The sequence below is a fragment of the Cupressus sempervirens genome, chromosome 4, assembly GCF_028749045.1.
Source record: "Cupressus sempervirens isolate cs-2001-9-10 chromosome 4, ASM2874904v1, whole genome shotgun sequence".
NCBI lineage: Eukaryota > Viridiplantae > Streptophyta > Pinopsida > Cupressales > Cupressaceae > Cupressus > Cupressus sempervirens.
This window is the reverse complement of record NC_143121.1, coordinates 162,846,467-162,870,868: the sequence shown is the minus strand read 5'-3', so window position 1 is coordinate 162,870,868 and position 24,402 is coordinate 162,846,467. Positions and strand designations below refer to the sequence as shown.

The 24,402-nt window shown below is 35.1% G+C and overlaps 1 pseudogene across 1 annotated transcript; it reads right to left on the bottom strand.

Annotated features, from left to right (window-relative positions):
* Positions 1-356: 356 nt before the first annotated feature.
* Positions 357-15,677, bottom strand: LOC149560484 (cysteine-rich receptor-like protein kinase 15; annotated as a pseudogene). The gene is made up of 11 exons (XR_016364221.1): positions 14,752-15,677; positions 13,819-13,962; positions 13,583-13,728; positions 13,292-13,502; positions 12,991-13,207; positions 10,882-11,096; positions 10,691-10,800; positions 9,984-10,172; positions 4,833-4,994; positions 3,821-3,891; positions 357-1,073 (listed from the first exon to the last, which is right to left on the bottom strand). The product of XR_016364221.1 is annotated as a cysteine-rich receptor-like protein kinase 15 (transcript).
* Between the last annotated feature and the right edge of the window lie 8,725 nt (positions 15,678-24,402).

Genomic DNA, 24,402 nt, shown 5'->3' with positions numbered 1-24,402 from the left:
AGGGAGCATGCCCCCCTCTTTAATTACCATCCATGCACAAGGTTTTTTCCACATGTAATGGTTAATATTTTGAGGCTCAATTTTCTTTATGTCACCACCCATTTCCAACTCTTGCTCAAAACCCTCCAAGAACTTCAGATTGATAGAGTTTAAAAATCTCTCTTCACAAGAACCCTTTTTGCAGAGATAGCTAATCATGAATAAACCAATAATCTTGAGAACCCTTTTTGCAGAGATAGCTAATCATGAATAAACCAATAATCTTGAGTTTGGTATTAAAAAGGGATTTTAGATATCTATAATTATAATCAAGATTGGAAATAAATCTTTTTCCCAAATGTCAACTCTATGCTACATGAGCAAAACATTCAGTTTATACCAACTTTTATTGAAATTTAATATATTGTTCATTACAATGATATTTGTGAATGTTTAGAACATCCATGAATGATCCAAGGATCTAATTTTTTTATATAAACTGTAACAATCACTAGTCCCATTCAGAAGATGTCTTCGAAATCAAATTCACATGATGCCAGAAAAAGTCTCCAACGGCATTTAAAAAAAGAGATCTCCACTACCATGTGCATTTACCAATAAACTCAAGTTGATTCCCTCGTTACAGTAATGATATAAAATAATCCCCCTTACCTCCTCCATGTGTCTCTCCTCATGCCTTTAAAGCTAACAATATTCCCCACAATGGACAGTCCTCTATCTCCGGTAGCACTCCCGGTAAATTTCATCTTTCCGGTGAAACAGACAGCATTGTACTGCGTACAATGAATTGTGCGTCATTGATGCTTCTGTTACTTTACCTTGCTTCCATTCGAGTGAGCGAGGTTTCATTTATAGATGGAATCCTTTGAGAAGATGACGTGGTCATCCCTGATATGGTCTGAGATGATGTTGAAGCATAGCTTTCGCTATTCCTTACAAAGGGAGGGCTTGAAGGATTTGGCAAACTCACTGAACTGTTGGAGAGCATCATAACAACATTAGACATCGCTGGACGAAGTGTTACATCCGATTGTACACACAAAAGCCCAACATGAATGCATCTTAACGCTGTTAGAAGTAGTCAAACACCTGTCATCAAATAGCTATGATAGAACATTCAGTCTACTGCCAGTCTGTCATCAATCAGTTACAACAGATCTTTCAGTCTAATGCTAGTCTGTTGTGCTTGCCTAGTCAACAAATAAATAAACTATCAGTGCTGTAACACTCCTCCTTCCATGCACACTTGATTTTGCCCACTTAGGAGATAGTTCTGGAAACTTGTTATTGATATCCGACTGGTGAATGTGCTCTATATATAGAGGCTTAACCACAATGGATCATATATATAAAGAGTTTACAGATCAATAAAATTTGTCTTGCTTTTTCAATTTTATTCTGTCTTCTCTCTGTGTATTTCTCTCTATATTCAATATTTTCAATATGGTATCAGAGCATTATTGACACTTGAGCTGTGGCAGAATTTTTTTTTGTGTGAAATTTTTCTATTGCAGGTTATAATGTGATTGAGGAGCATAAAAGAAATCTTTGAGTGTTTGGGAAGATGGACAGTGGAATAGATCGTTTTAATTTTTGAAGTTGCTGTCTAAAGGAGAATAAAAATGTTCGGTAAAAGATTACTCAAGAGAAGGGCTGCTTCTATTTTGTCCATTGCTACATTAAGAGAAGAATGAGATTGTTGGAGGTAAAATTATATATTTCATCAATGTAGAGAAAAAGTCATAAGAATTTGGTGTGATATTGTTGAGATGGTGATTATGGTCAGTAATCTTTCATTTGAATTTTTAAAGGCATAGATGAAGAAATTTGAATTTGTCACTATGATTGTGAAATCTAATAAAATGCCAAGTTAATTCGAAGAAAGTGTTATTTGTGGATTAATAGCAATGGGGAAGCAAGTTAAAAGAGTGTTGAAGAAAAATGCAAATTTAATTTCTGAGATAGACATTTTAGAAGAAAAATTAATAAATGTGAAGAAAGAAAATGGAGACCTAGTTTGTGAGAAGAATTGTTTGCAAAAAGAACTTACATAGTTACGAAATGAAATGAATTTAGAAAGATGCAACTTTTTAAATCAAATTAATGACTATATAGATGCAAATGGAAAGCTAGAGAAAAAATTAAAGTTGTTGGAGAATGTTAAGAAAAGAAATGATGAATTAGAAGAGGAAATGATGAAAGTAAAAGAAGAGAATTACTTGTTAAAGGATGAATTAGAGGAGAAAATGAAGAAAGTAAAAGAAGAAAATGACTTGTTAAAGGATGAATTAAATCAATTTGTCATTCAAAGAAATGCATGTGTCAAAGAAAAATCAGTATGTGATGTTTCATGTGATACAGATGATTTGAATTCACCACTAGAAAATGTGACTCTGTTGAGGTTGTTTGTGGTAAAGAATATGAAAATGTGGCATCAAATACTATCAGTTGTGATAATAAGAATGTTGGATGGAATATAATGAAGAAAATGGGTTACAAAGGTAAAGGATTGGGAAAACATCAACAAGGAATCATAGAGCCTATTGAGCCAATAATGAGACCAAAGTATGAAGGACTAGGATATATGAGAGATGAAAGAAATGATTTTATGGATTCAATCAAATTTGTTCAATGTAAACAATATATGCAATGTTCAAATTGTCACAGGAAAGGGCACACAAAAGACAAGTGTTGGGATCTACATCCGTGCAGTTTTTGTGGATTAAAAAGTCATTGTGAAAAGACATGTTGGAACAGAGAATGTAAAAATAATTCTACGGAGAAATGTTTTAAAATGGATGTTGGATGGAGTTATGGATCAAGTTGGAAATATATCATAGGTATGATAAAAGGTTTGTTTAAATACAAATGTTCGAGTGTGAAGAATAATCAAAACCTATCAAAGTGTCAACTCTCAATAAATGGTTCTTGCAAATCAGAATCATCATCTAGCAAGTCATCCATGAGAAGTGAGATTTTTTTAAGTGCTTGAAGGGTTTGTGGTAATCCGAAACCATTTGTTTAGTTGAGAAATTTGTTTGAAAGGTTTGTGGTAATCTGAAATCACTTGTTTAGGATCCTAAAGCATTTTTTTTTAAGAGTTTGTGGTAAGCTAAAACCACTTGTTTGGGTGCAAAACCTAAGTTTTTTTTTTGAAAGGTTTGTGGTAAGCCAAAACCACTTGTTTGGGTGAGAAATCCAAAAGTAAAATCAATTTCATTAGTTGGGGCAAATCTCAAATGGTTATGGGTCAACCGGTTAAAAACCCACATCATAATGACATAGGGAACAAATTGATAGTGAAAAGAGGAGCCAAATTTCTTTTAATATTGTAAATGGGTACCTAACAAGGCTCAATGCCGGGACCTATCATATCTAAATTTCTTATTGTAATTTCTCCCACACATTATCTTTAGTGGTAGAAATTAAGGGAGGGTGTTAGAAGTAGTCAAACACCTGTCATCAAATAGCTATGATAGAACATTCAGTCTACTGCCAGTCTGTCATCAATCAGTTACAATAGATCTTTCAGTCTAATGCTAGTCTGTTGTGCTTGCCTAGTCAACAAATAAATAAACTATCAGTGCTGTAACACTCCTCCTTCCATGCACACTTGACTTTTCCCACTTAGGAGATAGTTCTGGAAACTTGTTATTGATATCCGACTGGTGAATGTGCTCTATATATAGAGGCTTAACCACAATGGATCATATATATAAAGAGTTTACAGATCAATAAAATTTGTCTTTCTTTCTCAATTTTATTCTATCTTCTCTCTGTGTATTTCTCTCTATATTCAATATTTTCAATAAACGCCTGGTCCTCATTGATTTCTGATGCCTTTAAGTCTACCAGATTCAACGCATTTCCCTTCTTGAATAGATTCCATGCCTGTATCACATCTCATTAAAATAAGAGAATTTTGGAGGCTTCCTGATATCAAAAAGTAATAGATGAGAATGGGGACATACATCATTAGTTGTTATAGCTAATTTTTTAAATGGTATCGATTTAGTAGTTGTTCTCTTTTTATGTCATTTAACTGTTTAGAAAAGCTAAGGTTTTACTTAGTTGCTTAGGTTAATTTTGCACATCTAGATCTCCTAAACATTAGTCAATTCTGTTGATTTTTTGACTGTCTCCTTAGGTCACTCAAGAGCTTAAAGATAAGGTTCCAGCATTTGGGGATATAAGAATCTCTATGTAAAGGCCGTGGAGTGAGAGGTGGTAAAAAAGTGTCATTTTTATAACAATCACTGGATACCCGTTATGTTCACTCCCCAATAGCCATTCATAAGAAAAAATGGTACTTTTCACACAAATAGGCCAATTAGCAACCAAGAAAGCTATTAGTACATGTGTTACCATATTTTGGAGCTTTTTATAAGTGATAATTGGGGTGTATCATGAATAAAAAAGCTATAAAAAGTTTTTAAAATTGGCTATTGATACATAAATGATCAAGTATTTGTATATGTGAGACTGTTTGAGTGATTACTGAGGGTCAGTATGAAAAATAAGTGAATGATTATTGAACTCAAAAATTAAAGGAGCTCTAAAAATGATTTTGCTTGGTAATTAGCCCATTTGTGGACTAGTTTTGACACATTTAGTAATGGCTGTTAGGACTTTTAGCATAATAGATATTGGGCAGTACTTTAAAATGAACACTTTTAGACCTTTGAGTGCTTGACAATCTCTACAGAGATCTATGAATACTCATAAGTTGAAACCTTAGCTTTAGGTAATTAACATGCATATAGAAATGAACAAAATTAAGATATACAATGTTAGACACATTTAAATGAACAGGGATAAATCCTATTTCTTACCCATTCTAACAAGTTTTGCATATGATGGGGAAGATCAACTACAGTATTTTTCCTTCCACTGATAATCTCAAGCAACACCACATTGAAACTATAGATGTCTACTTTAACTCATAACTGCCCTTGCATTGCATACTCTGGAGCCATGTAACCGTTGGATGCAAACTCAAATTATATTAAAAACTACAATATTTATATATGAAAAATAATAGGCTCATAAATACAACTATTATAGAAAAATATTCACAGTTTCAAAAGGTTAAAAGTCATTAATTTAAATCTGAAAGTATACAAAGCTCATTATCATTATTATGCTTACTATGTGCCTGCAACTCTTGTATGATGAGATGACCCTTATTACAAAAGTTATTGAAAGAAGCTGAACTGTGACAATTCGTTGAATACTTATCACGTAACCTTTAGTTTATATTATCTCCAGTAATATGCACCAAGCAATATAGATGTTACAGAATAGATAAAATTTCCAGCAATAATCAAAAAGGAATCTTATTGGAGTCAAACCCTTACAATATTCAGTAATAATTTAATAATCGGGTAACAGAGCCTGGTTTGAATGTAAATAGCTAAATCAATATCAAAAACCTGGATTTGTTGATTCTGATAATCATTGTGAAATTGTTGGAAGTCTTCTCTGACCCGATCCAAAAAGAATGCTGATGCCATCAATTTTCATAACTCATAATCGCTCCATTTTTGTGAGGATACCGGTTGGGTTTGTCCTAGCGGAATGGTAATTTGCTTTCGCTGTCTCCTCTATACCCGTCCCACGAATGATGCCTGGCTATGAGCTCCAACTTCAAATGGTGATAGTAGCTGATGATCTATACTGTATTGAGATTTCTTCCCGACTGCCTGTCTATATTGCTCTGCTGTTACAATAAATCATCGTATGCAACCGATTCTGGGTATGTGCGACTGAACGGATCCTGAAGCGGTGTTCAAACTAGCGCTTGTTCTTCTCGTATGGTCTTCCCCCTCGGATCAGAATCGACTCACGTTCTCGCTCTCGTACTACCCTTGTCGACTATATCATTTCGCATCCACCGCATCCTCAGTTTTTGGCGCCAAATGGTGGGAAGATTCAGGTCAGGTTCCGATCTGGAGAGATCCTTCAAACCTGCACTTTGCAAGGGTACCCCAAGGTGAATGCTAAGACGGCAAATTGCAAAGGGGGTGAAAAATTCAATGCAAGACCCAATATTTCCTTGCCCGCGCGATCCTGTTCTTGGAATCAGATATTCCGGTTGAAGTATTGGCTCCGGCAATCAATCATAGAAGTTGGGGCATTCAATCTAAGTTGCTGTTGACAACTGCAATGCGGACTCTCTCCTGGTTACAGATCCGCCAATCCTCAAGATTCAAGATATCACCCTATCCGTAAACCTGAATATGCAAATTATTACAACATGAAATGGTTGAGTGCCATCTCCAATAGGCAACCCTTCGGAAGATATCCCACCTCCTCAGTTATGCAGATCTAAGAGAGTTTTCGTTCTCAGAGACCACATGGGGAATTCACAGACCAATGGCTACAAATTGCCTTAATTGAAAAGGAAATTGAGTCCACAAATCGCTTGCCATCAAAAAGGAGCCCTATGTCCTCTATTTATCTCCTTGCCGAGAAGTTTCTGGAAATTATCCAGAATCATCTTGCACTACAAATATTAACTTTATAAAATTAAATAATTAACTTTATAAAGTTAGAATACAACCTTTATTAAATACTGGAATGAGTAGGCCCCGCTTACTTAATTTGAAGACAAAATCGACCCTCTTCCCGTAATTATTTGCCTACGAGAGTCAATGATAGGCAAATCCCCTGCTATAATTATGTTGCTAAAAGAGGGACATGACAGTCCGCCCTTCCAGATATTGCTTGCCCTCAAGCAATCTCAGAGCTGGATGCTGCAAAATGGTCTCATTCTCCCAAGTAGCATCTTCGACTGGTAGATCCTTCCATTTAACCAAATACTCTCTGATTACTCTTCGGCGGAGCTGTTTTTCTTTGCTTCCTAAAATGAATTTCGGTACTATGATCAATTTCCCTTCATCATCCAAAGGCGGCAATACGGCAGAAGGTATCACATTCTGTCCCAATGCCTTTTTGAGACGTGATACATGAAACACATTATATACTTTGCTGTCTGCTGGAAGTTCAAGTTCATAAGCCAATTCCCCTATTCGCCTACTAATCCTGAAAGGTCCATAATACCTGGGTTTAAGCTTCTCTGACCCACTCTTTTTGAGAGTAGATTGTCGAAATGGTTGAAGCATTAAGTAAACCATGTCGCCCACCTCAAAGCTTCTCTTCGTCCTCTTTTGATTTGCGTATTGCTTATACTGATTCTGTGCTCGAGCGATGTTATCACGTAGAGAGCTAATGATATCTTTACTTTCTTGCAGTAAATCCCCAGCACGTGGAACCCGAACATCACTCATCAATAAGTCAATGAAACTGGGTGTATCATAGTCGTACAATGCTCGAAAAGGTGTCATTTGGATAGACATGTGGAAAGTGGTGTTATAGCAATACTCACACAAATAAATCCATCTTACCCAAGCCTTCTGCTGATCAGCTACGTAATTCCTCAAGTAGCCTTCCACCCATTTGTTTACTATCTCCGTCTGACCATCGGTTTGCGGGTGATAACTAGTACTGGGTGTAAGCTCAGTGCCGCATAATCGAAACACCTCTTGCCAAAAATGACTCAAGAATCTACTATCCCTGTCACTGACAATACTGCGGGGTATCCCATGTAACCTGAAAACCTCCCTGAAGAATACTTCAGCTACCTGTACTGCAGTATAAGTAGTGGTGATGGGAAAGAAATGAGCATATTTTGTTAGCCTATCCACCACCACATAAATGCAATCACGTCCTTGAGCCTTGGGCAACCCAGTAATGAAATCCATGGATATGCATTCCCACTTCTGAAACAGAATGGGAAGTGGCTGTAGAAGCCCTGCTGGAAAGGTGTGCTCCTATTTATTCTGTTGGCAAACGGAACACTCACGAACATACTGCAAAACATCCTTCTTAAGTCCTTTCCATGTAAACCGTTCTCGCACCTGTCTATATGTTTTAAAGTATCCGGGGTGACCAGCTATAGGTGAATCATGAAGAGCTCGCATAATGAACTGCTTCACCTTCGATCCTGGGACTAAAAATATCCTGCTCTTGTAAATAATCAATTCATCCACAAGTGTATACCTGGTATCAACAAGTGTCCCATCAACTATCTTAGATGCCCATGAATCTCTGGCATATTCTGCAATAATCAGATGCTTCCAATCCTCAGAGATCTCAATCATTGAACTAAGATGTGGTCTGCATGACAAGGCATCTGCTACCACATTCTGTGTGCCCTTAACATAAGATATATCGAAGTCATATGCCTGTAACTTACTGACCCATTTCTGCTGCCTATCACTAAGATCCCTTTGCCCAAGGAAATGTCTTAAACTGTTGTGGTCAGTTTTTATGCAGAATTTGCCACCTACTAAGTACTGCCTGAACTTAGCTAGTGCATGCATGATAGCTAACATCTCCTTATCGTAAATGCTGAATGATCTCTCTGGCCCACGGAGTTTCCTGCTTTCATATGCAATTGGGTGTTTATCCTACATTAAAACAGCCCCAATACCATCTCCTGAGGCATCACACTGGAGTTCAAATGGTTTTGAGAAATCAGGCAAGGCTAGTACCGGACATGAAGTCATGATCTCCTTGAATCTGTCAAAACAAGCCTGTGCCTTTGCTGTCCAAATGAAAGCTCCCCTTTTAAGCAAATCTGTTATAGGGGCCGCGTGTCGTGAATACCCGCAAACAAATCTGCGGTAGAAGCCACATAACCCAAGGAATCCTCTTAACTGAGTTAGGTTCTCAGGAGTAGGCCATTCCACAATAGCACGAATCTTGTCAGGATCCATCCGCACTCCTTCTCGGCTGATAATATGACCTAAGTATAACAACTCAATCATTCCCAAATCGCATTTGGACTCTTTGGCATACAAGGATTCTTCTTGCAAGGTCTTCAATACTGTTTCTAGATGCGCCATGTGCTCCTGCCATGTTCGACTGTATACCAAGATATCATCAAAAAATACCAACACGAATTTTCTCAGCTGATGATGGAAGACCTTATTCATGGTGGACTGGAAAGTAGCTGGTGCATTGGTCAATCCGAATGGCATTACTACAAACTCAAAATGCCCACAGTGACACCTGAATGCAGTCTTCTCAATGTCCTGTTCTCTGACTCTAATCTAGTGGTAACCTGATCTCAAATCAATCTTACTAAAGTAGCATGCCCCATGCAGTTCATCTATTAGCTCATCAATCCATGGAATAGGATATCTATTCTTAATGGTTTTCTTATTCAGCATCTTGTAATCTATACACATCCGTAACGAACCATCTTTCTTCTTAACCAAAACTACTGAGGAAGCAAAAGGAGACTTACTAGGTCTAATGTGTCCCATTGCGAGAAGCTCCTTGATGGTTTTTTCTATCTCATCTTTAAGCCTTTTGGGATGCCTGTATGGAGTAATCATGACTGGTTTAGCGCCTTCTTCCAATTCGATGATGTGCTTGATCCCTCTATCAGGTGGTGTACCAGGTGGAATATCGCTGAATACCTTACTATACTTTTCCCTCAATATCCGTATGTCGGGATGATATTCTGTCTTTGGTTGTTCCTCCTGTGTAGGCATGAGAGTACACATGGCTGCCCATTCAAGATCCTCATGTCTCACCAATCTTTCCAATCGTCTAAGGGAGATCGTTCGGATATCACTATTCCGAATAGCTCTCAATACATGTTGCCTCCCATCTACTTCGAACTTAATCTCCATGTCCCGGAGTCGAAAAGTAACCTCACCCAATAAACGTAACCATGTCATTCCCAAAATGATATCCAAATCACCCATATTGACCACGTGGTAATCCGCTTTGAACTCATAGTTATTCAGGCGTAAAGGCATGTCTCTAATTATCCTGTTACACTTAAGAGTGTATCCGTCAGCAACCTGTACTCGAAGACCCTCGAATTCTTCTGTCTTAATACCACGTCGCTCAACCAATCTTGCATCAATGAAGTTATGTGTAGCTCCGGTATCAACTAATGTAATCACCTTCTGTCCTGCTAGGACACCACGTAATCTGAAAGATCCTTCCTGTTGAATGCTAGACAAACGCCCTTGCTGTAGATGCAATTCAAGTTCTTCTTTCAGTTTTGACTTTCCCATCTCTTCCTCAGATTCTGAACCAGTGTGTTCATCCTCTTTTGCCGCACTGTCGGAATCTGATCCTTCGTAATATGCCTACATAACTCTATTGGCTTTTCCTTTTGGTCGCAAGGGACAATCATGATCCCTGTCATATGGACCTTTGCAATAGAAGCATAATTTCTTCCTTCGCAAGTCATTTAATGCCTCTGTATCTAGGGGCGTGGTAGATTTCCCTTTGGTTTCAATGCTCTTCCCTTTATTTTTATCAAACTTCCTATTGTTTTTGAAAGAGGTAGTACTCCTGGGAGTGAACCGGCTAGAAGGGGCTGTAAGTTCCATACTTCGTGCTTTCCTCATGGCTTCCTGCAATGTTGGTGGGTCAAATGCCTTAATCCATCCCTTGAGGGGTTCAGACAATCCTTCTGTAAATAAGATAACTAACCTCCTTTCCGATACATCTGGTACCATGACTGACAACCTCTGAAATTCACTAATATAAACCTCGACATTGCCAGTCTGTCTTAATTGTGCAAGGTCACGAAAATAAATTTCTGGATCCTTCTTATCAAAAGTTCAACTAATCTATCTACAAAGTCTTGATACATTGTTACCTGGTTGTGTTGCAAAGTAACCATTCCATGTGACCACCAGTCATGAGCTGCGCCTTCCAGATGCAAGGTAGCATATCGGATGGCATCCATTTCAGACATAGGCCTTAATGCTAGAAAAGTGTCCAACTTATGAATCCAAGCTTGTGCCATCATCTGACCACTTCCATCGAAAAAGGATAAAGTAAGTTTACTGACAGCTCGCTGTAACTCGCTATCATAACCTCCTCTAGGTCTCCTATTTTGGCGGCTGTTCCTCATATGTTCCCTTCTTTGGTTTAGATATCGATCGAAGTTTAATAATTCACGCACATGCGGGGGTAATGCCTGCCATTCTGCTGTAGCAGCCCTAAGATCATCCTGGAAATCTTCTGGTGCATCGTCTTCTCCCATCTCCTGAGCCTCTTCCCTTAGGAAGGTGGGACGAGTAGGCCTATTTGCTGTCCATGATCTGCGCCTAGGAGCACCTTGTGATCCGGCCACACTCCTATCATCGTGATCAGATGTGCCTCTTCCTTGATCCTGAATCCTGGGCTGAATAACTCTTTCCATTATGGTAGTCAAAGCCTGTAGTGTCTGAGTTATTTCTTGTTGTCCGGTAGTCATGGTTCTGTAAAATTCTCTGGTTTCATCCTCGTTGATTCTGGGAAATCTTGGCGGACTCTGTCTTTCACCCATATCCCTGTTCTTGAATATGGTTCTCGAGTACAACTCCAGAAATTAAGTACTTTTACCCAATCAGGATGGCAGGACTACTGCTCTGATACCACTGAGATGACCCTTATTACAAAAGTTATTGAAAGAAGCTGAACTGTGACAATTCGTCGAATACTTATCACGTAACCTTCAGTTTATATTATCTCTAGTAATATGCACCAAGCAATATAGATGTTACAGAATAGATAAAATTTCCAGCAATAATAAAAAAGGAATCTTATTGGAGTCAAACCCTTACAATATTCAGTAATAATTTAATAATCGGGTAATAGAGCCTAGTTTGAATGTAAATAGCTAAATCAATATCAAAAACCTGGATTTGCTGATTCTGCTAATCGTTGTGAAATTGTTGGAAGTCTACTCTGACCCGATCCAAAAAGAATGCTGATGCCATCAATTTTCATAACTCATAATCGCTCCATTTTTGTGAGGATACCGGTCGGGTTTGTCCTAGCGGAATGGTAATTTGCTTTCGCTGTCTCCTCTATACCCGTACCACGAATGATGCCTGGCTATGAGCTCCAACTTCGAATGGTGATAGTAGCTGATGATCTATACTGTATTGAGATTTCTTCCCGACCGCCTGTCTATATTGCTCTGTTGTTACAATAAATCATCGTATGCAACCGATTCTGGGTATGTGCGACTGAACGGATCCTGAAGTGGTGTTCAAACTGGCACTTGTTCTTCTCGTATGGTCTTCCCCCTCAGATCAGAATCCACTCACGTTCTCGCTCCCGTACTACCCTTGTCGACTATATCATTTCGCATCCACCGCATCCTCAGTGCTTTGGCGCCAAATGGTGGGAAGATTCAGGTCGGGTTTCGATCTGGAGAGATCCTTCAAACCTGCACTTTGCAAGGGTACCCCAAGGTGAATGCTGAGACGGCGAATTGCAAAGGGGGTGAAAAATTCAATGCAAGACCCAATATTTCCTTGCCCGCGCGATCCTGTTCTTGGAATCAGATATTCCGGTTGAAGTATTGGCTCCGGCGATCAATCATAGAAGTTGGGGCGTTCAATCTAAGCTGCTGTTGACAACTGCAATGCGGAATCTCTCCTGGTTACAGATCCGCCAATCCTCAAGATTCAAGATATCACCCTATCCGTAAACCTAAATATGCAAATTATTACAACATGAAATGGCTGAGTGCCATCTCCAATAGGCAACCCTTCGGAAGATATCCCACCTCCTCAGTTATGCAGATCTAAGAGATTTTTCGTTCTCAGAGACCTCATGGGGAATTCGCAGACCAATGGCTACAAATTGCCTTAATTGAAAAGGAAATTGAGTCCACAAATCGCTTGCCATCAAAAAGGAGCCCTATGTCCTCTATTTATCTCCTTGCCGAGAAGTTTCTGGAAATTATCCGGAATCATCTTGCACTACAAATATTAACTTTATAAAATTAAATAATTAACTTTATAAAGTTAGAATACAACCTTTATTAAATACTAGAATGAGTAGGCCCCGCTTACTTAATTTGAAGACAAAATCGACCCTCTTCCCGTAATTATTTGCCTACGAGAGTCAATGATAGGCAAATCCCCTGCTATAATTATGTTGCTAAAAGAGGGACATGACATATGAACATATGACTCATCTTCAGGAAAAAGTCTAGCCAAACCGAAATCCGCTATCTTTGCATTAAGTTTGTGGTCCAGTAAAATATTATTTACTTTAATATCTCTATGAATAATCCGTAGTTGTGAATCCTCATGAAGGTAGAGAAGCCCATGTGCAATTCCAAAGATGATGTTGTGACGCTTTTGCCAATCTATCTCTCTACCCTTCTCCGAATCTGTCACCCAAATTTATTACAACATTTGTAACCCCTTCATCTTCATCATTGTCAAGTAAAAATTATGATTGAATGATGACTTACCAAAGATAAACATGTCCAAGCTCTTGTTAGGAAAATACTCATAAATAAGCAGCCTTTCACTTTCCTCGGCACAACATCCTAGTAGCTTGGCAAGGTTTCTATGTTGAATATTGGCTACCAATCTCACTTCATTCATAAATTCTTTCTTTCCTTGGGCAGATTTGGCAGACAGTTTTTTCACTGCTATCTCATTTCCATCTCTAGTTATTCCCTACAACATAGAAAACAGATTTAGAGATCCCCATTCAGAAAGACAGTATTTTAGAGAAAAAAATTAATCTATTGACTGACCTTGTATACTGCACCAAAACCTCCCTCTCCAAGTTTATTTTTGTGATGAAAATTGTCTGTGGCCTCTACTAACATTTCTAAGCTGAACACAAATTGTTTTTGCTCTTGCATAAGCAAACCAGATTCGGAGGAAAATCCACGCCCCTCTGCAGTAATAGAGGATAATGAAAAGTTTTTACACCAAAACCATAAGAAAAAATAACCTTACAAACTAGAAATGGATTAAAAAAAACCACCTTGATTGTCTGCAGTAGCAGTTGTTGGCCTTCCATAAATGACAGATTTAACCCTTTTTCGCAATGCAATCAAACAAAGACCTAACGCCAAAACAATGCCTCCAATAGTACCTAGAACTATGGGTAATGTTTTTGAAGTTTTTTCTGTATAGTACAATAGATATTTGTTAGAATTCTGGCTCTATAATGTTGTAAGAGTACCAAAAAAAAATCAAGGAAAGAAGTTAATTTGAATGTAAGTTTTGATTAATTCAAGTGTGGTAGAATTCGAATCTAACAAATAGGTTAACATCAAGTCTTAGAAATTCGCAAGAAGTGAATTGAATCAACTAATAAAAAAACTCAGAAATGGGATCAGCCAATCAGCCTGCAAGACCTTGAACAGGGAGAATATAAACCTTTTCCAATCCTCATTCAATCTGTCTTCTTTCTCTTGATGGGACGGTCACCCACATTGGAAGAAGAGAGATTTGAAAAGTTAATGGATGTTGTCTTCATTTTTAATTTTAAGTTGGGCTTCTAATTAATTAGAAATGACCCTACAAATGGGAAAGACAGTAGAAGAGCATATCCTTTCCTATAAAGGAGCACAGATTCAAGTCAAGCTGGTAACTTTCTAATAACTATGAGATCTACGAAATTATTCAATTTTGAAACAAAGATAAAGATATAAATGATAAATGAATTTAATATTTTAAAAAAATTCTTTATCTCTAGATTCAATTGTATGCACATTTTGAACATTTATAACATGAACGTTTTAAATCAGATTCTATGATTCACCATCTGTTTTCTTTCTATTATTCTCTTCTCTTATATTCAGATAATGAAAGCAAGAGATAATCAAACAATGAGCTTTGGAAACATTGATGTCAAAAAATTAAACATGCTTTAATAAAATGAAAAGAGAATAATCTAATTCTTTGAACATACTTGTTGGTGTGGTCAAAGTTCCATTAACCATATCAGGTGAAGGGGCTACAGGAGGAGGAGCAGCAGCAGGTGTAGAAACAGCTGGAGGTGTGGAGGTATTTGTGGTGGATGTCTCAAAAAAGGGGGATGTCTCAAATCTCACCTTGCAGCTTCCATAGTTAATCTGGGCTCCTTGGTTTGAAGAACAGCAACTGTTCAAATCTGTTCTTGCTTGAAACAGGCATGATCTACAATCCTGTATTGATATATCTCTCCAACACTGCACTAAACCATATAACTCCCCTGAAGCAGAGTAATTGGCTGATCCAGCAGCGAAACCGTTATTTGCAGGGATGTAAGCTCTGTTTGACAGATTTGACAGAAGGCTGGTGACAGTGGATTTGAATGCCTCCCCGGTTACAGTAATCACGTTCGCCAACATAGGTGCTCCAGTAATATCAAGCGTTGAAATGAAATTGGAGTTATGATAGCGCAGAAAGCAGTCATCCAACCATATTCGCCCACCTATATCGTTGGAGCAACGTTGTTGAATGCTGCTATTCGCTTCCACCGCACAGTCTGAGCATTTCAGTTCAGATATATCTCCAGTACACTGCAGAAGACCATAGACCCTATTGGGAGATTGTCCAAGGGAAGAAGTGTTAAACCCTGAACTCTGAGGTGCGTTGAGAACCAGATCGTTGATAACCTGATTCAGGTTTGTGGAATAAGTGCTGCCATCAGTGAAAGTTGTAGAATTGTCGCAGATGTGCCATACGTAGGTACATATGATACAAGGAAAACTCATCACAAACAGAAGAAGGATGAGGGTAGGAAGAAATGTGGTTCCTCTGTGAAGAATAGAAGGAAAGGAGTTGTGCTTCATCACGAGGATTGGAAGAAAAGTACAAAAAGCAGAAAGATGGGGATTGGAGAAAAAGTGTGATTCCAGCTTTCAGAGGAAAACAATGAAAAGAGTTGTAGTTCATCATGTTTTCTATTTAAGTGGATCGGTAAATAATTTTTTTTTTCCAAAAGAAACAAAAGTTTTTATTATATTATAGATGGGGTGATGATTACATTGGGTAAATATTTCATTCAGAGTCAAATTTCTTATTGTCTACCTTAGGATTAAGTCTCATCAACCTAGTTGTGAGATCTAGTATTGGAAAAGATTTAAAGAGACTTCAAAAGAACTTTGTTCCCTTTCCAATTCTGTGAATGTAGAAACTGAATATCATTTTTTAATTGAATGTATTACTTACAAAAACAGTGCAGATAAATTTATGAACATTTTAACAGCTTGTTACTGGCATAACTTATTCAACAAGAAACACATAAAGAAGTTCGATGCACTCATTATCAATTTTAAAATCTATTATTTTCCAAAATAAATATTCGAAATAAAGAGAATTTAATTACATTTAACATCCCAATGATTAATTTATATTTCAGTTTTCCCTCTGCTTGTTTGAAAGTTGAATTTGTAATGTACACGTTGACCTGCAAAGTGTCTTGAGAGATCTCTGATCCAGACAGAAGGGATTCGAACTATATAATAGAAACACTTTCTCTCATAGTTCAGTTGTGTGAATGCTTTGATGCATAATGACTATAAAGACCGAGAAAATGAAATCATAGAACTAGATCGTTAATGTTGGGTGGATGAATGCAGATCTTGAATGCGAGTCAAATTTGTTGTACGATGCATGAATTGTGTTTCAACATTTTATATGTATGGGGTCTTTCATAGATTGTAGGTCTTTCATAGATTCAACTGTTCTGATATAGAATGACATATTTCTAGGTTTGAACCAAATAGGTCAGGAATAATAAATTTTGAATATGAAATATTTTTGGATTTAATCAAATGGTCTCAAATCAAATTCCCAAAATCATAATATGGATTTCAAATTCTAGAATTTCAAATCCAGAATTTCAAATATCAATTCTCAAACCAAATTCCAACAACCAAACAAGCCTTAATGGACAATAAGGTCAGTTCATTGTTTGATAGATGTTTTGAAAAAAATATTGTTAATAATATTCAAGACTTGTGATTTGAACTTTTGTATTTTTTAACAATTATAAATTGCTAATTATTTTTCTAATTTGTGTTAAACTTTAGCAATAGAGATCATTTTAAATATGAATCATAGCATGAGATTATAATTATGAGTTCATATTGATATGCATTGAAAGTTTGATTAAGAAATAGAAAAATGTTTAGCTTAAGAAAAGAGATTTATTATTAGTATTATGAAATAAGTTTGGATATATAAAATGAAATGATGAAAATAAAAGCAGTAGTTCATGCAAAAATTATTAATGAAAGGATTAATGGTAAGATCCATTTATTTGACACAAGATATTACACTAAGTATTGAGGCTTATAATTTGATAATTCTTATAATAATGTGAACAATATAAGGAACTATGATTGAAGTTGCAACTAACAAAGAGGTCAAGATTTTACCATATTATCTATTACTAAATATCGAATCATCTTATTATTGAACTATTGAGATATCAAAGGTCAAAGACAAGATATAATTATTAGAACAAGTAGTACTTATGTCGAGTATGAATATGATCATATTATAGGGTGGTAAAAGTACAAAGCTATGTCACCTTTTAGGTTGACTTATCAAAATGACTAAATTTGAGTATTTCTATCGAAGAATCAATTTTGTTCAAACATATGATTTAGATAAATTCATTCCAGCTAAGTTATATATGATCTCACACTTTTCCAATTGGAAATGTCTATTAAATACATGTTTTTACTAATTTGTATCCAATTACTAAAGAACTAAAATTATTTCAAAAAAGTGGCATTTCAATAAATATTACTATTTTTATGATTTTTTTTAATAACATATAAACACCATTTTATAGAGCTCGGTGTTAAGAATATTCTCATATAGAGTTTATAGTATTTTAATTCGATATAGTATATTGTTATTAAAAAATTCTACAAGCACATATTTTAACACTAAAAAACTGTTAGTTTTGAGAAAGAAAAAAATACTAAATCATATAATTTTTTTTTTAAAATTATATGATGTTTTAGAGGAGAGAGTCCTCTTTTAGAATGTATAATTTTTCTCCTAGTTAGAATAGATTTGTTTTGAAAAATGTGGTGGGAGATGAATAATATCAATTTTAGGTGAGTTGAAATTTGAATTGTTACAAAAGAGAAAATATAGGTATAAAGACAAGTTTTATTTTTTATTGTTCTAGCTATATATGTTATCTATAACATAGTCTAAGATCAAAGGGAAATAAGTTTATTTCCATATAGTTTTACTGGTGGGAACTAGACCCCTAATTTTTAGCATTTTTCAGCATCTTAAAAATCATCTTTAAAAATTAGGAAAATATATCAATTTTTATTCCAAATAATTATTAAAAATTATAATCCTAAACTTCATCCATTTCTACACATTTCATTAGTTTACTTTATTTTAAAATTCAAAATAATAATACCAATTTTATATCATTGAAGGTGAATAGTTATACTTTTGTTAGTCCTTTCCTTTACAAAAGGGTGATACAGGTTTGTGTTTTTACCCAAGGGCCAAGTGAAGTAAATGTCAAGTAGGAATATTGATGAATTTATTGAACAACTTTAGGAAGAAAGACAATTTACCAATTTGACTGGTAGAAACATAATCCCTAAAAAGTTAATGTTTTAAATACCAAATAACATCTTCCTCTTAATGAAGTTAGTTATATTTTAAATTAAATAACATCAATAGTTATGAATGCTTTGCTTTTGTTTATATAGAGTGTACCTCATGTTCTCCTCTCACACCTATCAATTTCCTTTTGTTTTCCAAGTTCCTCATGCCAACTTGTAATGGAGAAAAAAACTATGATTTTCTCTAATTTTGTGATTTTTTGTTTTGTCATTCCAATTTTCTCTCTTTCTAAAATCCATCAAGCATGTTACATAATTGAATCTTATTTCTACTTTAATATTATTTTTACTTGGTGGGAAATTCCCTTGCCTTATTCCTTCCCACTATTTCTTAATTTTTTTCCTTCATCCCTTCTTCATTTTGCTTCACTTGCTATTCTACCTTAGACATTTCCAAGTGCAATTGAATTTTTCATTGTGGCAAATTTTAAAGAATTTCTAGTTTGCTAATACTATTCAACCCACCATTCAAAAATTCAAGGATAGTTTTTTTCACATAAGCAAGATAGAGAGCTTATTCTATTTCATATGAATTTGATAATTTTTCTTATAAAATAATCTAATCATTTTTTTAAAATTATAATCTATAATTCACTACAAATAGCAAATCATATCTTAAAAATTAATAGTTCACATCTACACAATATATTATTATACTCGTGAATAATTATTTTCTATTAAATCAAACTAATTAAAATAGTATCTAAAATAAATAAATAATTGTTGTAACAAATTTTGATAATGGCATTATAATGATTCATATAATAAGAACCCATCAAAATAGTAATCAAACTAATTAAAACACTATCTAAAATAAATAAATCATTATTGTAAATTTTTTTGAGAATGGCACTATAATGACTCATATAATGAGAACCCATCAAAATAGTAAATGTGTGTTTAAATTATAATAAGACGTAAATATATAAACAAAATGATTATCAATGAGGAAAATAAATGTTTCAATTTGATCTTGTATTAATATAAAAGCTTTATTATGAAAATTAGGCATCATAAAAAATTTAAAAATAAGGGTTGGGTGCATCTCTAGTCCCTACCTATGGTGGATTAGGAGGAGTTGTGTGTGGATAGATTTGACTAGTTGTTAAAGCTCAAAGACATGAGTACCATCATACTTAATTAGGCACTACATTGAAAAGTTAATCTTATTTGTCATGATGCATTTAGGGCCCATTTGGCTATGGAAATATAAAAATGGGAATAGGAATACTTATTCTCGAACACTTATTCTCGAATGGAAAATGGGGTTACGTATTCCTATTCTTTTTTGGTTCACCCAAAATTTGATGCAGAATTCATGGACTCAAAAATTTATGTTTTCTAAAATAAAATAAAAATCAAATAGGAATACGTATTCCAATTGCACCAATTTAGTTGGAATAGAAAATGCTCATTTTTGGGCCAATATTTGAATACATATTCAAATTTTATTCCTATTCCAACTTTGATTTGGTGCATCCAAATAGAGAATTCAAAATTTTAAAAATAAACATATTCCTATTCTACTTGTACTCTTGTTGCCAAATGGTTTCTTAGCTTCCCCTTGGGTCCTGTATATAGTTGAATCATAGGTTATATATATTCACACATTTTAAAAGAAAAAACATGTATTAATTAATGGAATCAAAGTCACTAGTTCATTTATCCAAAGAGTTTCATTAAAAAGATAAGTTCATATATGATAACAATTATGATTCTTGATATATTTATTATCAACAATGGTAGACAAAGTGTCAAATAGTGGAAGCTACATGGTCACAAAAATCATAGAGGAAGAGAGTAGTGGCTCCATGGTAGAAAAACAAAAGTCTAAGAAATCAAGCAATATACATATATACATTCATGTTCACATCTTATACTATAAACTAATTTGGGGTTTCCCTATAATAAAGGACATAAAATTCCTATACAAGAGACTTATTTTAGCCTAGTAATTGGATAAGATTTTATCTTAGTACTTTGAATCCTTCATGAACTAAAGTATAGCCTATCCTCTAATGGAAAAAGGATTGGTAGAACTTTGTCTAACAATTTGTAATGTTATGATACAAAAGAAAAACATTGTAACCAATTCTTTAACAAAAGGCCACCAACTGCACTTCAAAATAAATACACCCATTAAGCATACGAAAAATATATCAATTGGAAGGATGATTTTACAATAACAAACATGACATTTAAATTCATGAAATTTCTTGGAAACAAAGTTATAAATGGGTGCTAGTTTCATCAAATTTCATGATAACTCAAAATAAAATAGTTTACAAAGCTACACTAACATGTATATTGAAGATTAACTGCATAAATGAAAGCACAAATAATATAAATTATAAATAAGATTGATAAAATTAATATTGTCAAAATATATTGAAGCTCCACCTCATCAATGAAAGCGTAAATGATATAAATTACAAGTAAGATTAGAAAAAATGATATTGCCAAAATATATTAAAGCTCAAATTCATGAATGAAAGTCCAAATGATATAAATTATAACTAATATTGTAAAAATTGATATTGACAAAATATACAAAGATCCAACTTGACACGAAAAATAGATAATCCTATAAATGGGCTTGTATGGGTGTCACTCAATATACTGATGCTAACTAAGATTGTAAAAATTGATATTGCCAAAATATACAAAGATTCAACTTTATACCAACAATAGCTAATCCTACTTTACACCAAGAATAAATAATCTTACAAATGGGCCAATATGGGTGTCACTCTATATACTAATGCTGACTATTTGGGATGTTCCATAGAAACCTAGGCACTTGGTCTAGTAGGTTGAAATTGAAGAGGAAAATTTTATTATTCCAACTATAGAAGAAGTCATAATTTGGCATGGTGTAAATTTTTGTCAAAATAATGGCCTATAGGAACAAAAGAACTTCTATATGCCTCCTCTAAATTGTGGGTGGGCAACCCTTGATCTATTTTCCCTACTCTCATTTTCACTACATCATAGTTATGGCAATTTAGTCATAACGTGGATGGTGATGCATGATAAAAATATGACTCATGATGTTGTAGCCATAGATAAGAACATTATCAACCATTTGAGAGAGATTGTAGGTAAATCCAAATAATACACATACACATTTGTCTTTCAATGATATTTTTGAGAGAGCCTTTAGAGAATGGTAAATTTGAAGCATAAGAATTGGAGAAAGGAGTTCTATAAGAGATTAACAAGAGATCATAAACATGAAGTCCATCTATCGATTGAACTTCATGTGCACAACAAATGGGAGGAAAATAAGTAAGAAGATATGAATATTCTAAAAAAAATTGTGATGGTGCTATGTAATGTTGCTTGTCTATGTCAAGAAAGTTGCGCATGGAAACACTTTCCTAATGACAATTTACAAGAGAAATAAGAAATATTTCAAAGCACTTCATCAACATTGTAATGTTTCTCAAGAAAACTAAAAAAATTAAAAATATGATGGACACAAGATAAACATAAGAGACCAATTTTAACATGGGAAACCCTTTTGGGAAAAAAACCCACCACCCAAAAACCCCTAAGTAAATTTGTATTATAGTAAAAAATTCACATACAATAAACTTTGGTTTCTAGCACATGCTCACATTGTCTTTACAATTAACCTAACTTTCACCATTTCAGCCCATTCCATTTGTAACCAATCCCATAGATATTTATACAGTTTACAATTTGTTATGGAATTTGGTGCATTAATTGTCACAAAAAAAAATATCAGTTATTGGCAGCCTTGGAATTCATCTATCCAATGTTCAATCATCCATCAAACAGTCAATCCTTCAGGTATCATGTTTCTCTAGTCACTCAAATGCCTCCAATCACTCAAACACCTTTAGTCACTTGGACACCTTTGGTGATGTAGATGCCTTCATTGATGTGGGTGCCTTTAGTGACATTCCCTTCATCTCAAGACACTCACTTTACCTTTGGAATCTTCCTTCACCTTGAGAATCTTTCTTTACCTTACAATAGTCTCATCACCCTGAGACACTCCCTTCACCTCTAGAATCTTTCTTTGCCTCAAGCCATCCCCTTCACCACAAACACTCCCTTTGTATCAAAACACTCCCTTCACCTCAATAATATACCTTTTCCTTAGGAACATTTCTTTGCCTAAAGATATTTCCTTCGCCTTAGGACTCCTCCTTTGCCTTGGGACACTCCCTTCACCTTGGGAATATTCCTCCATCATACAGTGCACCCAATGTTTCCTCACTGTATTGTGAGCATTGTATAGTCAATTTCATTCCTAACAATATCCCACTTGATGAGGATCTACTCATTGTATATGAGAAATGTTAGTATGCAAATAGAAACCAAATTTAAATAAAGCTTCTAAAAAATAAACAAAATTCATAAACTTCAAGATAGACTAAGATGAGCTCTCAATTGAGAATATGAGCCATTAATGGACTCTCTCAATAAGAAGCTCTCTTGTTGAGTGGCTTTGTCTAAATAGATAGGATGTATGCTCAAGATTATGCTTCAAAAAGGGCTTCAAATGGAGTTGGAATTTGGGTGTGAGTGTATGGTTTTGATGTAAAATGGCTTCTTAAAATGGCATTATGACTTTACTTCATGGATTGTGTTTTTTTGCAAAGGGGAAGGATCCAATTTATAGGCAAGAGGCTTGAGGGATTGAGGGCTAAGATGCAAGGATGGAAAAAAGCTCATGGAGGGCTCAGATTGCATGAGAGGAGAGCACATGGATTGTGCTTCCTTACAACCAATCAGGGAGTGACACATGTCACAGGGTGAGAGGATGGAGGAAAGGGGAAGGATGAGTCAACAAAGGAGGCTCAAGGGATAAAATCTTCATAAAGACCCTCATAATGGCTTGTAAGAGCAATAAAAGGGCTTGGAAGAGCCATTTATGGCCTAGTGGGCTTCATAAAGTTTTATGGTTGGGATATTTTGAAGGAGATGAGAGGAATTTCGACTTGGGCTTGATTAGGAAGGTTTAAAGCTTGCTTAGGATTGTGCAAATGATTAGAGGATGGATTAGGATGGTTTAGGATTAGCTTAGGGATAGGCAAGTGGATGGCATTTAATGAGGGTGGGTGAAGGAGGAGATATTTGTTAACTTTGGCTTGGGTTAGTAAGTCTTAACCCATGTTTAGAGAATGTGACAAGGTTAGGAGGGGATTAGGATTAGGTTTAAAGACATCTTCTAGAAGAGTCTAGACTTTGGATGAGGATAAAGACTTTCTAGAATAGTCTAGAACTTCCTAGGATGAGGATGAAGACTTTCTAGAAGAGTCTAGAACTTCTTAGGATGAGGATAAATTAGATTTTTAGGAAATAAATAAAGTTTTATTTATTTCAAAGATTTGGGTTGAGGAGATATTTATTAAAACTTTTTTAATAAACATGAGGATTAATATTTAATCTTAATTAAATATTTTGAGTTGGGATTAGGGGTAGGAAATGATGGGATTAGCCTTTAATCAAAATTAAAGAAGGATTAGAAGATTTTGGAAGAGGTTAGTGATCTTAAGGAAATTGGCCAAGTTTTGGGCAAAAAATAAATTTTTTTTTATTTTGGGTTTTTTGGTCAATTTATTAATTAAATAATAAATAAATAAGGAAATAATGTTTAAATAAGATTTAAACATTTTTGGGAGGGATTCCTTAATTAAATATTTTTAATTAAGATAAAGGGATTTAATGGCATAAAAATTAATTAATTAATTAATTAATAAATGATGATGTCATCAAATTTTTAGAAAATAAAAATATTATTTTCTAAAGGATTTTAGGTGTCTACATTTTGCCCCTCTTTGATGTGATGCCGCAAGTGGCATGGCATCAAAGATAAGAAAATAAGATGCCCAAGGCTAGAGCAGAAGAGGAGAGAATGGACTGTGAGATGCCCCCTCAAGAAGGCGACGAGGAGAGAAAGCGAGGCTCGATGGCTTCTTGAAAAGTACAAGAAT